At 39.8% G+C, this 13,665-nt stretch overlaps 1 protein-coding gene across 1 annotated transcript in view; it reads left to right on the plus strand.

Annotated features, from left to right (window-relative positions):
* LOC140695006 (uncharacterized) overlaps positions 1-13,665 on the plus strand; it is a 153,474-nt gene that overhangs the window by 99,349 nt on the left and 40,460 nt on the right. The window contains exon 22 of the mRNA XM_072957981.1: positions 11,165-11,291. The gene's annotated coding sequence lies outside the window, so the exon portion shown is untranslated. The remainder of the gene's footprint in view (positions 1-11,164; positions 11,292-13,665) is intronic.

Genomic DNA, 13,665 nt, shown 5'->3' on the forward strand with positions numbered 1-13,665 from the left:
AGTGTTGTTGGCTTCCACTTGAGCGGTGGGACGGTCAGTGGGTAAAAGCGAACAGATTGAAGGCATGTTTAGATGGTAAAGAGGAAAGGATCAATGATTTCTGTGAAGGTAGGATGGAGTAAGGCCCAGGTTTCTGGGTGGATTAATGAGTTAAATAATGGTCCTGCTGTGTTCTGAGGAGGGAAAGCAGCAGAGGGAGTTCTGGGGGAAAACTGATGAGTTCAGCTGTGGGTAAAGTGAAAGGCTGTTAGATGTGTGGTCTGGGAGCTCTGGTGAGAGCCAGCAGTGAGTAGGGGGCGGGGAGAGAGACTTTCAAATCATTTTGTCTTGTGAAAATACATACAAGAATGAGTAATGACACAACCCCTGTATATTCTGGATTTAAAACCCAGTAACATTTTGCTATATTGACTGCAGGGGTTCTTAATTTTTTAATACAAATAAAATAAATAGAAACAAAATAGTGGAGTTAATGAATATCTTAGAGTTGATGTGTGTCCTTGTATGTATTTTCATACCTCATCTGTTTATAAACATAATCTACAAAAAGTTAACTTGCTTAGCATTAGAGTTAAACAGAGGGACGTGACACACTCTGTTGGTGGTTCAAGGTGATTTCTTGGGCAAATTATGTAGCCTCTCTGTGCCTTAGTTGCATCTTCTGTGACTGCCCCCATGCCCCTCATCACAGCTGATTTCCTAGACTAGAAGTTGGGAGGGAGGCTGCTGAAGGGAGTAAGAGGTGGCAACTGCTAGGGTCACTGAAGAGAGAGACAAAAACAGATTAAAGCCGAGAAACTGAGTGCTAATACCCTCAAAGGAGAAAGAATCCCTTAGTTTTTTGAGCCACTTAGCCTAAGAGAAAGAAAATCATGTGGATCCAAAGCTCTTGAGCATATGAGTATTGTGGGTGGGAGGGTTTCATCAGAAAAGGGTTGAGAAAAGGCCTTTTGGTTTCCCTTTACGTTTCCAGTAAGGATGAGGTGCAGAAGAAAAACCACCCGTTTCACAGTTGAAGGTGCTGTTTTGTGCGAAACTGACCGAAGGTTGGAAACCATTCATCAGTGGTGCTGGCAAAAGAAGAGACTTCTGGATTGGGTGGGGCACTTGCTGTGACTTCCAGGTGACCTGCTGGCTGGGGGCTGTGAGGCGGGCAGTAGGTTTGCAGTGTGACCTGGTTATAATCCCTGGCAGTGAGGCTGCTGATCTGACTAGCAGAGCTGGGCAGACACCGTCCTAACGGGGCTGCTCAGGATGAGGCCTGGGACACCTGCCATGCTGAGGGCGAGAGGAGAGCTCCCCTGAGGTTGTGTCCCTGTGAAGATTAGAAACGTCCTCCTGCAGGGGAGGAAGAGCCTCTGAGCAGCGGGCCGGATGCACAGGCAAGACCAGCCTGAGCACGGAGATTTCAGGAAGCCGGAATTCATACAGGCCCGAACAGCCTTGTTCCTGAGAAACTGGAGGGAAAAGATGCTGCAAATGCAGGCTAAGTTCAGACACTATTGTGTGTCATGAGTGATAGGAAAAGACTGTTCAGGCAGCCACGAGAGAACCCTGTGGTTGTCCCAGTTGGGCGTCACACAGGAGGGAGGAGCAGAGTTATATACTTTGCCACTTATTAGCTGTGTGACTTTGAGCAATATCACCCCACTTCTCTCTATATATATCTACATCTGTAAAGAGACACAGTGACAAGCTCGTGTCATCAGAATGCTTTGTTTAGCTCTGATCCCCTTTGTCCAGTCCTGTCAGTGCTGCCCTGCAAGGTTCTGCAGCGGCTGCTCTTGCCCTGTGATGGGAGGGCATAAAAGGGCATTGTAGCACCCGAGGGCAGAAAGGGGTTGCTTTAAAAGCAGACATGTAGCCTCCTGCAGCTGCAGACCTGCAGGCAGTTTGGTTCATGGTCGTGGAGAGGACTTTGGAGGCCTTAGCGTCGTCTTAAGACTTGTTTTCCCTTGGGGACCTGATTTGCCTTTGCAGATTAATGTTGAAGATTTGGGCTTCTGGCAAAGCTGTTTTCAGAGATGGGTATATACGTAAAATATCATATAAAATAAAATGATTTATTTAACGTGAGCGACTTTGCAGCTGTTGGGAAGAGCTGTGTTGGCCTGGTCTCCACGGAGGACACCAAGGGTCAGCAGAGCGTGCGGGAGGGAAGGCAGCCTGCAGTGCTTCTGCGGGGGGTTCTCCCCAGCATGGTGCTCTGCTGAGTTGACTCTTCTCTGAGTTTGGTTGCCAGAGGAGCAGACAGCAAAGTAATGAGTTCTGGAGGGATTGTATAATGACAGGAAGAAATAGGAACCTGGAGATTTTCTGGACTAAAACACGCTTTTGGTTCCTGATTCAGTGTGTTCCATTACAGAATTGATGAGTTGTGTCTATTCTGGGACTTCATTGAAATAAACGTTCAGCCTAAATGTTAAGGGATTTGGTTTATTTGGCTGGAGGACTCGAGCCGGGATGACAGCCTCTCAGATCACTCTGAGGGACTGCTCCCAAGAGGTAGGGGAGGAGCTAGGATAAATAGAATCTTTACAACAAAGATCAGGTAATTGGAACAATAAAATATTGCTTGTTATCTAAAGAAAACCATATATCTCAAGTTCAAGTATTTACTGCTTTTCTATGTATGGTGGGAAGCAAACATTTGAGTCATTGAATTCATTCCTTTGGCAAGCCCCTGGCTATCTAGGGCCAGTATCCTGTCCTTTCTTACTCTGAGTCTGCTCAGAGGGCACCACTGTGAGTGGCTGAGAGGCCGGGCTGTAGGCATGTACTCGCTGGGGTTTGGCAGCAGCCGCTGATGACTCGGATTCAGCATTCTTTGTTTACTGTCATGGTTGCAGTATTTTCATGCACATTGTAGTATTTTCATTCACAGTGTTCCCCCTTGGTCCTAAATTCGACCAATATTTTGAGAGAAATTTCATGACCAATTTTGTCCCACGTTGCTAGGATGGCTCATTCCTAGTTCAGGTGAAGAATCTTCTGAGTTGCCATTCAAGGTGTTAGTTTTTTTTATCAGGCCCTGTTGATACTAAATGTTCTCTGGATCACCTGTCTTACTACTCTATTATGATCCAGGAAGTGTTTACCCATCTTTGCTCATTCCCATAAATAGAATCACACTATTATATTTATTTTATTCAGGGTTATAAATTTTATCTGTTTCTTCAAGATGTTTAGCCATCATCAATCTTGTGGGCCTAGTTACACATTGGGAAATGTAATAGACAACAATTTTATAAAATAGACAGGATATAAGTAATACAGCTAGTAACGTTAATAAAGTCACGAGTAAGAATTTAATAGTCGAGAAGTTGTATTTTTGGGTTAAAATTTTGCTTGTGTTTCTGAGTTTGATCCTATGAGAAAGTTCATATTTATGGTCAGGGTCAGAGCAGGTATTAATTGGCCAGTTGAAATCTCCCACCTTGTAAGATCAACAGTGGCCTAAACAGAACTATAATTTCTTTTTAGAATAATGTTTCTGAGGGCTACCTAGTTAGAGCCTTGTATTAGGGAAACCCACCAAGGTAACACAGAAGTACTAGACGTAGGTAATTTATCATAAACTTAACAATTGGAGTAGTTCATAATCAAAGGTTGGAGAAATTATCAAAGTAATTGGTATACAGTCCTGGTCCGGTGTCTTGGGTCAGCAGTCTAGCTCAGATGTCGTCTTCTTCTCATCCTGGTATGGAAACTTTTTCTCCATTTGGGCATTGTTTTAAGGTGAGCAGCGCTCTATAAGCCAGTGCACTGCAGGGGCTGTTTCAGATAGGAAATGAATCCGAGACTCCGTTTCCTTCAGCTTTGGTGTGTATGGTCTAGTTAAGAGTATCTGAAAAAGGGTCTTTCCATTCAGGTTGGAGACAGTTCTTTAAGTCATGCCTGTTGCAGTATGCATAATCCCCTGGCTGCAGGTCATGGGGCATTGGAATTTTACCCAAGGATAGATTACTGAGCTTCAGAATCAAACCTAGAGTATTCTTTTCATAATTCAATTAAACTGTACAGCAGTGTGACATAACAGCAAGGAATGATCTGGGAAGTGTCTTAGTAAATATGGACCTCAATTAACAAAACTAGAATTTAATATCGACTAAAATATAATTTTTTTCTCTCTAAAGTTACCCTCAGTTTTCTCAAATATAGCCAAATCAAGATTAATTTCTTTACAAATTAAATCTGATTATTTGATCATATAGGCTTTTTAAATTGACTGTGTTGGAAGTTTTAATACGGAGTCTCAGGGTAGAATGTTAATAAGGTTTTCTAAGGCCAAGAAAGCCACGTCAAGGCTTTTCATGGATTTTTGCCTTACAGATTTAGGTAAATTCTTTTCTCTTTAAAATCCTTAAAATACCTTTATACTCCTATATCTCTTAGGAGATGATCTCCCTAATTTGTCTGATAGAGCCACTGGGGACCTAAGTATTTTTAGTCTTTTGAGGGATCAGATAGAGAGAAAAGATAACTGTTCCAAGTCTGTATACATAGTTATAATTTATCAAATTGCTGTGAACCATAACTAGCTTAAGGAGAAGAGATTCTTTATGTCTGGGAAACAGGTTAAAAGGCAGTAGTATTTCAAACAATATCAAAAATTATAACCATATTCAGCTGGTTAATCAGTCCCATGTAACTAATTCTTTTAATGAGAGTTTTCATTAGAACTTTAAAATGTCTTACCCAGTTTAGTTCAGTGCTGTAGTTTGAAATTTATTAGAAATCAGTAAATCTCCTTGAAGAGAAAGCATTTTGCAAAACCATCAGAAGAAAACAATTAACTGTCTATAAATGACAAAAGATTTAAAAGCATGGTTAAACACCGTTACACTATAATCAATAAAGAAACCTGTTCACTATACCCATAATTATCACTGGTAACATTTCAGATAAACCAGAATTTTAGGGAGTCCATATAATTTCTACAATACCTATATTAATAATATTTCTCATTCAATATAACCTTAGAAGTTTTATGATTCATTTGACAATTCCATGTTATTTAAAATGCCAAATGAAACTTTATAGTTAAAAATCTCTCTTTGGGATGTTTCAGGGGCCTTCTGTAGCATCCCAAACTTAACTGGAGATTAAAAGAATTTTAATTAATTAAATTAATTTTTATTTAATTAATTAGAATTTTATATTTGGGGAGCTTTTTGAAAGATTTCAGAACACTTGATCAGATAAACATATAGATCACTGTAATGTAGTACTAATTCATTAACAAGAAAATATGTCAAATGTAAAGGCAGAACAGATCAGCTAAGTGGTATAAGAAGTTTTACAATCTGTTACTGAAGGTGGATTAATATTTTAAGAAAATTTTTTCCTCTTAACAGAGAGAAAACCAAATCTAATCTTGTTCCAGCTAACTTCTAAGATTCATTTACGTTGCCCAATTTGATTCTAAACTTAGCCAATTCTGACCACGTACAAAACTTTCCTCAGGGTTCCTTTTCCACAAGCCTTCCACAGCTTTCTATACTTATATTAGTGTGTCCCTTATTTTGTCTTCCATTCAGAGGTAACCAGCTTCAGGAGAAAGTCACTATTTTTCATTAACAAAGTATTATTCCATTCTTACATCTTCCTTTACGCATTTATATTACTTTCCTAGGATACTGAGATCATTCCCTTACTAATAGAGACTATTTCTGTGTGACACCAACCATTTATTAATATTTCTAAACACCTTTACTTTCACTGTAAGAGGAAGTTAAATGTTAAGTAATTCATATTTCAATCATTTTATCTGAAAATGGCATAGATATTTAATAAAATCTTGTCATTTAACTTAATTTAGCACAACTCTAGAATTTAAAGATATCAAACATTTAGAGATTATTTTAAGCATACATTTTAAAAATATATTTAAATATTTACCCAAAGCTCTCATCTCATTTGCATTTAATTTACTTAAAATTTTACCACAGCACATTACTGTTATTTTTTTTTTGACAAATCTGCAACAGATATAACAGGATCTTATTTGACTTTCATTAAACCTAGGTACAGTAAAGGTATTATAGTTAAGATGGATGATTTTAAAGATGTCTACATTTATTAGAACATACTTAAACTAAACAATATCAAATATTACCTTAATATTGAATATTTTCCAATTCACATGACACTGAAAGTCAATTTGTTAAGTTTTTATTTTAAAAATACTTAATTTTTAAGCTCTTATATTTTTACATCAATTAAGCAGAGCTCTTTGACTTCGAAATTTTTTTTTTTTAGCAGTAGAAATATCTCACTTCTATAATCTGTATGCAGGCTTATAAACAGACAAAAGCTAGAGATCTCATAGCTTCACTTTAAAACTTACTTATATTTATAATAATAGTTGGAGTAAGCTGAATTTGCTTGCTCAAATCACTAAGGCTTACTATTTATGAAACAGATAATTAAGATTTCCTCACAAAGTCTGAAGGACCCGTCAGAGTTCTGAGTTCTAAAATGCCAAAAATTTCATGGCCTCAAGTTTTATTTCGTTGAGCTAATTAGGCTCAGTCCTAGGTCACTGTTTGTTGTATTTATATTTCTGATCTGCAAGACAAAGACACTCTCTTCCAGGTCCCCAGATAACTGCTCTGTCACCCAGACCCAATTTTATCTCCTTAATTGGCATTTTTGTATCAGTGAGAAGAGCTGTAAACAAAGAATTCCATGTTTTAAAACTAAGGTTTTCTTTATTTTGTCTTCCAAAGCTTGCATAAGACATTTATTAAGGTCTCTTTTCCTTGAGTTATAAGTTAAACCCAGGGTAAACCTATATTTTTTTTTAGCTACTCAAATTACTTTTTAGATTTACGTTATATTGGACGTCTCAAGTAACTATATTGGTTTCCTTTAATTTGTTCAATTAATATTTTCAGAGGGATAGACATGTGCCCAGCCTTATAATACCAAGAAGGGGAAGCGTTTTTCCACTGAAACATATCTATCCCACAACATAAGCAAAAGGTTTATATAAAGACCATCTAAATATACCAATTTCACAAACTTTTATCTCAATTTTATTAAATCTTATACCTTTAATTTTTATATTTATTAAGTTTAATCAATAATTCTTATTTCTAGAAGGAGTGACAGAAACCTTTTTTTTGTGGGTGTACATTGTATATAATTTTATAGAAGTCTCTAGGATGCCCAAGTTTCAGCCAAAGAGCTTAGGCCCTTCTCGATTTTTAATTTCATTAATTGGTCTGTTGTCCCAATCCTTGATCAAGTATTTCAGTCTACATATAAATATATTTTAAACTGTGGTAAATAAAACGGACTTGTTTGAACTTTAATGTTGGGGGGGAGTAGGTGAACTCTTTGGCCCTTTTTTTTTTAACTTTATGTAGTGTAGTATCAAAACCCTGTATGTAAATCCAAAAATGTCCATTTTATTGATCTCATTCAAAATAACCATATAAAAATATTTATCCTTTTGGGATAAGCCACTTATCTGTTTTTTTCGACATTTTTACAATCCTTTTTCCAGTTATTCAACCTAATTAACATTAATTATACTAAGTTTTTATTAGCATCTCTAGAAACATTTATCAGAAAGGAAAAACAAAAATGTAGCTTTTGAAACCAGTTATATTTTTATATCTGTGTTCTTAGGTTAACCATTAGATATATTTTTCTGCATTTAAACTTTATAATAATAGGTACCAATAAAACAGCCATTTATAATGAGATCTCTTTAAACTTTCACCAATTAAAAAGTTTTTCCAAATTAAAAAATCCATCATATGGCCATCAATTTATATAGATATAAATATATATATATATATATATATATATATATATATATATATATATATATATATATATATATATATAGTGATTTTAAACCAATAAGATGAAGAGGCCCTTCCACATGAGAGTCGGGGTGTTGCCTAAATAAAATTCAAAGGTTTACTCTCCAAAAGCTTAAAGCCTTTGTGGTCCAGGCTGATGCAACAAAGTTTAAGATGGCAAAATATCTGAAAATTGGTACAATCAAAGAATTGCTTAGAATCCCAATTTATTTGCGTGGCCACCGTATGTACACAATACTTGAACCTTTTGTATGGCAGAGTCCAAGGTTTCCTTTAAAAACTAAACTAAACATATATATACTTACATGCACACACTTAAAACATCCAGAGAAAGATAAAACGTTTACATTTCAAGGACACAGGAAGAGAAATCCAAGTTCCCACTAAAGGGGATTTTGTTTTTATAAGTTCAGAATGCCAAAAAATGTTTTTATCAGGCCTGGTTATTTCCAGAGTGAGTTTTTTTTTTTTCTTATTCCCGATTAATGTTGTAAGTTTTGTATGTACATAAATCTGGCTGGGGTTTTACTTGGAGACTGGCAATCTGTCATTTCTTTTTCTTTTCTTTTCTGTTCTGTATTTTTTTTTTTTTGAAATTTCTATTCCCCATTGTAAGGTCGGGTTCTCAGAATAAATTTGCTAGTAAGATTTCCCACAGGGACAACTCTGTGGCATGAAGTCTTTGTGTCTACCACTCCCGGAAGATTCCCTGTCACCCGAGAATGCTGTTACCAGCCAGGAGGATGGTCCAAAATTTGGAGTTGAAAGTTTCCTCATAAGAGTTTTACTTTTATCCTGAAAAATTCAATGGAGGTAACCAAATTGAGGAAAACATTAGACCAGCCTCTTACCTAACCACTCAGTCCTGAACCCAGTGTCTTTCAACTTGGACCCACTCGGGATGTCTCCACTGGGTGGGTAATTCACCTCAGTTTCTTTCAACTGGAGGGCCACGTACCTGGATACACCGCCAGATAAAACTTAGGATCATCAACCAATATGTGAGATCTGAGAACCAAGAGAGACTCAGCCAAATTCATCTGGACCCCCCGAGGAGGCGGATGAGCACAAAGGGCCACTGCTGGTACCAAGGCTCTGGTTACTTGGAGAGTTCAGGTAGAGAGAAATCTGCTGTGGTGCTTCATGGTGTCCAAAACTGTTGACTGAAATAAACGTGCAGCCTAAAAGTTAAGAGTTATGTTTTATTTGGCGGGAGGACTCGAGCCAGGATGACCGTCTCTCAGGACTCTCTGAGGGACTGCTCCCAAGAGGTTGAGGAAGAGCTAGGATATATAGGAGCACTACAACAAAGACCAGGTTGTTGGAACAATAAAAGATTACTTGTTATCTAAAGAAAGCCAGGTATCTCAAGTTCAAGAATTTAGTGATTTTGTATGAATGGGAGGAAGCAAATATTAGGACTCACTGAATTCATTTTTTAGACAAGCACCTAGCTATCTCGGGCCAGTAGCCCGTCCTTTCTTATTCTGAGTCTGCTCAGAGGGCACCATTGTGAGTTGCTGCAGTGGCTGGGCTGCAGGCCTGTCCTCGCCAGGGAGTGGCGGAAGCCTTTAATGACTTGGTATCAGTATTCTTTGTTTACTGACATGGTTGCAGTATTCTCATTCACATTGTAGTATTTTCGTTCACAGACCGAATATGGATAATCTGCAAACTTGGAAAGCAACCGAGATGGAATTACTGCAGATACCTTCTGCTTTAATAAGCCGTGTGCAAACATAAACACGGAGGAAGCATACACTTGGATTTGGAGGTGTAGGAAAGGGATCCTGCACATTGCAGGAGAACGCAATGCAGAATTCCTTAAGTCCAACTTTCTTTACTGTAGTGGTTTCTGAGAACAGTTTATGGTAATTAAACAACATTGACAAACGGTGGCACACATTGCTTTTAAGAGATGGCCGGCTGCAAACTTTTATATTGGACAGGTGGAATTCATAGGCAAGTGGTCAGGTGGATGGGAGAGAGATGGAGCCAAGGCCTGGGCCCAGATTCCGGTTTAAATTGCCATTTCTTCACCATAGGGCCTTGGAATAGAATGCATACTCTCAACCTGTTGGTGAATCTGTGAAATGGGCATGATAATATTCATTTCTTCCTGGGATTGTTGTAAGATCTAAAGAGTATTATAGCACACATGAAGCATTTAACACCCTGGCACTTAGCAGTGTTCAATGTGTGGGGCCGCCCCGCTTAGCGTGCATCAGAGCCGTAAAGGCAGCATTTGTCTGTTGAGGATGCACTTGTAGCCCCTTGGCTAGGTTGTGAATTTGTTGATTTCCTTTAATACTTGTAACTCTGTGTGGCATGGGCAGTTATTTTCATGGACAGATGAGGAATCTCAGGGTAAAGAAGACTGTGTAATTTGCCCAAGGTCAGACCATAATTTTGGGTGCAGGGGCCTCAGTTCAGCATGGGCCCCTGGGCCTTCTGCTCTCTCCGTTCAGCACCAGAGCCAGATATGGAGTTGGCTGTTTCCCTGCCCAGAATATCCGGCAGGACCCAAGACACACCTGGCCCTGTGCTGCTTGAGCAAAAACTCCGGAGGAGAGGCAGTTACAAAAGGGATAAACATAAAAACAGACGACAGCAAACTGTGATCAGCTCTGAGAAGGAAAGGAACACGTCTCGCCGTGCAGAGCTGGGAGCTTTCCCGTCTGGGCTGCTCTGGGGGCGTTCATCTCAGCTAAACAAGTTCTGCTGTTGCAGCAAGGCAGGAAGGCAGGGCGCGTGTGGGCAGGTAGACAGGGCCTCATTGATCGTATTCATTCCCCATTAAGCGGCAGCTTTCACGGGCACTTACCTAGTAAACATTGGCCATAATCTTCACGCAATTTGCTTGGTAGCTTTATTGGCGCCAACTTTGAGATGAGGTCATTGAAGCTGGGGAGTTTGCTGCATGCCCGTGATTACCTTGCAAATACCCCCACTGGTCTTTCAACCCAGACTGGTGTGGCTGTCATGCCCCATCCCTGTGAATGGCATCGTGTAGCTTCTCCCAAGTGGCCCAAATGACTGACATTGATATGCTTAATTCGTAGGAAATGGTATGTGGCAATAAGAGAAAAAGGTAGTAAGAAATTCTTTGGAAAACAAGAAAAAAACCTATTCTTCCACAGCTGGGGGAGCGTAACCTGTATCACCCACCCTAATCACTGCCTGTCACCTCCTCCCTGAGGATTCTGTGTTCAGAAGCCACTCTGAGCCTTGGGAGAACATTTTTCCTCATGATACTTTTGACTAGGACCCGCGACATCTCTGTCCCTGGTTAACACTCTCTTCAAAGCCGTTTAAATTTTTTGCAGGTTCCTCCACTCTGATGTAAGAATACCCTGTATAACTTCTTGATGCAGCTCCTTAATGAAGATCTTGTGATGGAAACCTAGCCAAAACTGGGATGTATGCACATAGTGACTGCAACTTCAGCACATTGTGAGTTCATAATCAGAGGGGTGGGTGACTCAGGAAAGGCTTTTTTAAGGTAACAAGGGGAAAGTGAAAGGACGCTTGCTGTGTGAGAAAGAAACATCTCGGTCACAGCCAGCAAGACACCTGTGTTCATGATGGGGTGTGGCGAGTGCAGAGTTCTCACAAAGAAAGAAGTGATGTGATGGGAGGGAGGACAGTTGGGTAATTTATTGGGGAGGAAAAAAGTGGGCTGAACATTTCCTGGTTGAACAAGAGGATTGTGACATGACGTGCTTGTATTTTGGAGAGAAGGGTTTTGTGGGGACAGGCCTAGGATTACGCTGTATGGCTGGGGAGTCAGCACAACAGAGAAACACAGAGAACCGGGCAGACCCCAAGGCCCAAGCTGGGGGAGAGGCTGCCCGCAAATTAGAAACCTGGAAGCTGGTTCTGTCCCTTAGCTGGGGCCTCAGACCTCACTTCACAGCCCAGTCCTGTTGATACAAGAATAAAAAACGTTGGGCATGAGAAGGGCTGTGTCCCAGGCTTTCGTTGAGCCCCTGGGATGTGCCCCACCAGATTTTGTTCTTTGACTTCATGCAGTAAAGAATTCAAGAGCAAGCTAGTGTTGAGTAAAGGTATATATATTCAGACAGATACATTGAAATGCAAGAGAAACGTCACGAGGTGTGGGGGTTTCATGCACAGATTGGAAGTAGGTACACACCCCACAGACAGAAGGTCTGTCTTCTCCAAAGAGGGACAGAGAGTGGTGAACGCGAGGTGGCGCTGTTTTGCTTGTTTTCTTGGGCTTGGTGGTTTCATATGCTAATAAGTAGAAGGACCAGCCTTAGGGCAAGGGGCTAGGATTCCCTGGGAGTTGGCCATTTCCCACCCTTTGACCTTTTGTGGCTATCATTGGGACTGCCATGGTGCCTGGGGCATGTTATTCACCAGGTTACTATTACAATGGATGTTTACTGAAGCTCAAGATCTGCTAGAAGTTAAATCTCTTCATCCTGAGCCTCAAGGCCTATTGGGGGTTGAATCCTTCACCATTTTGATGTCAATTGCTGCGGCCTTCCTTGAATGGCTGTGCTCTTCCCCCTTCCATCCTGTATCACTGTGATGACACAAAGACAGCAAAGGCCGGGCCCTAACCGTGCTCCTGCATTTAACGGCAGGAGGTGTGGTGTGGGCTTATGATGACTCTGAGTGGTGAGAAGGATGTTTCAGATTTTCCCACGTGAGACATGGGGATTTACCAGCAGCCTCCCCAGATTTATCTCACGGGCATTATCGCTTGTGTTGTTATGGAAACAAAAGGCCAGCCAAGAAATAAGAATCACACAGAGGGTTGGAGTACTGAGATTTATTACGCTGGCGGGCTCAGAGGGGTTTCTTTTCCAAAGCTCTGAGCACCTCCAAGACGTGCACATGAGGTTTTATAGGGTTAATTACAAGTATGGGGCTATTACCCAATAAGGCTCAAACAACAAAAAGCAAGGAATCAGTACACTGAAGCTTATCAATTTGGAACAGATCACGTTACTGACAACCGTTGACCTTGGATTTTCGGGTTAGCTTATTAGCCCAGTAAACTGACAATAAACTTCAGATTTACCAGGTACCCCAGCAAAACTTAGATCAGGAAACCGACACTTATCACACTTTGATTTGTGACTTAGCTTGTTAGCCCAGCTGGGGTTTTCCTTCAGTGTCACTTATCTTTTGAATTTTTCTTTTTTTCTTTTTTTTAATATTTAATCCAAATTTAATATCAGGGTTCTTTGGGAAAGAAATTTCTCTTTTTCTTTTCTTTGGTGATCTTTTAGGGGGGCAGTTAATTAGATGTATGAACCTGTTAGTGGAAGCCCTGGGGCTTCAACCCAGGACCCCGTGCACGCTAAGCACACGCTCTACCACCCGCCCCATCATCTTTTCTTTTTGGTTTCGCTGCCAAGAATCCTACAGCTGAATTTCTAGTCAGCCTTAACACTTGCCCTGACTTCATGGAATCCATTTTTATGAGTTTACTTCCCCCTGGTTTCATTTAAGTATTGAATCTTCATTTTCTCTTCACTCTCAGTTTTGCCTTTTTGTTGTTATGGTTGTTAAGCTGTGTTTAACAGAATTGTTTAAATTCTCTTTTAGCAAGAGGCTGAATGTAAATAAATATGTAAGCAAACAGCACAATTAAATGCTTTTATACATTCTGAGCTGTTTAGTAGTAACTTAAACACCGAATTGAATATTAAAGTGATAGCATTTTAAAAATATTTTTTAATTTTTCATAAAAATATAGCTGATTTAAAATATGATATTAGTTTCAGGTGTACAATAGATGCTCCATTTATAGTTACTGTAAAACATTGTCTGTATTCCCTGTGTTGTAAGA

The sequence above is a fragment of the Vicugna pacos genome, unplaced genomic scaffold (assembly GCF_048564905.1).
Source record: "Vicugna pacos unplaced genomic scaffold, VicPac4 scaffold_119, whole genome shotgun sequence".
Taxonomy (NCBI): domain Eukaryota; kingdom Metazoa; phylum Chordata; class Mammalia; order Artiodactyla; family Camelidae; genus Vicugna; species Vicugna pacos.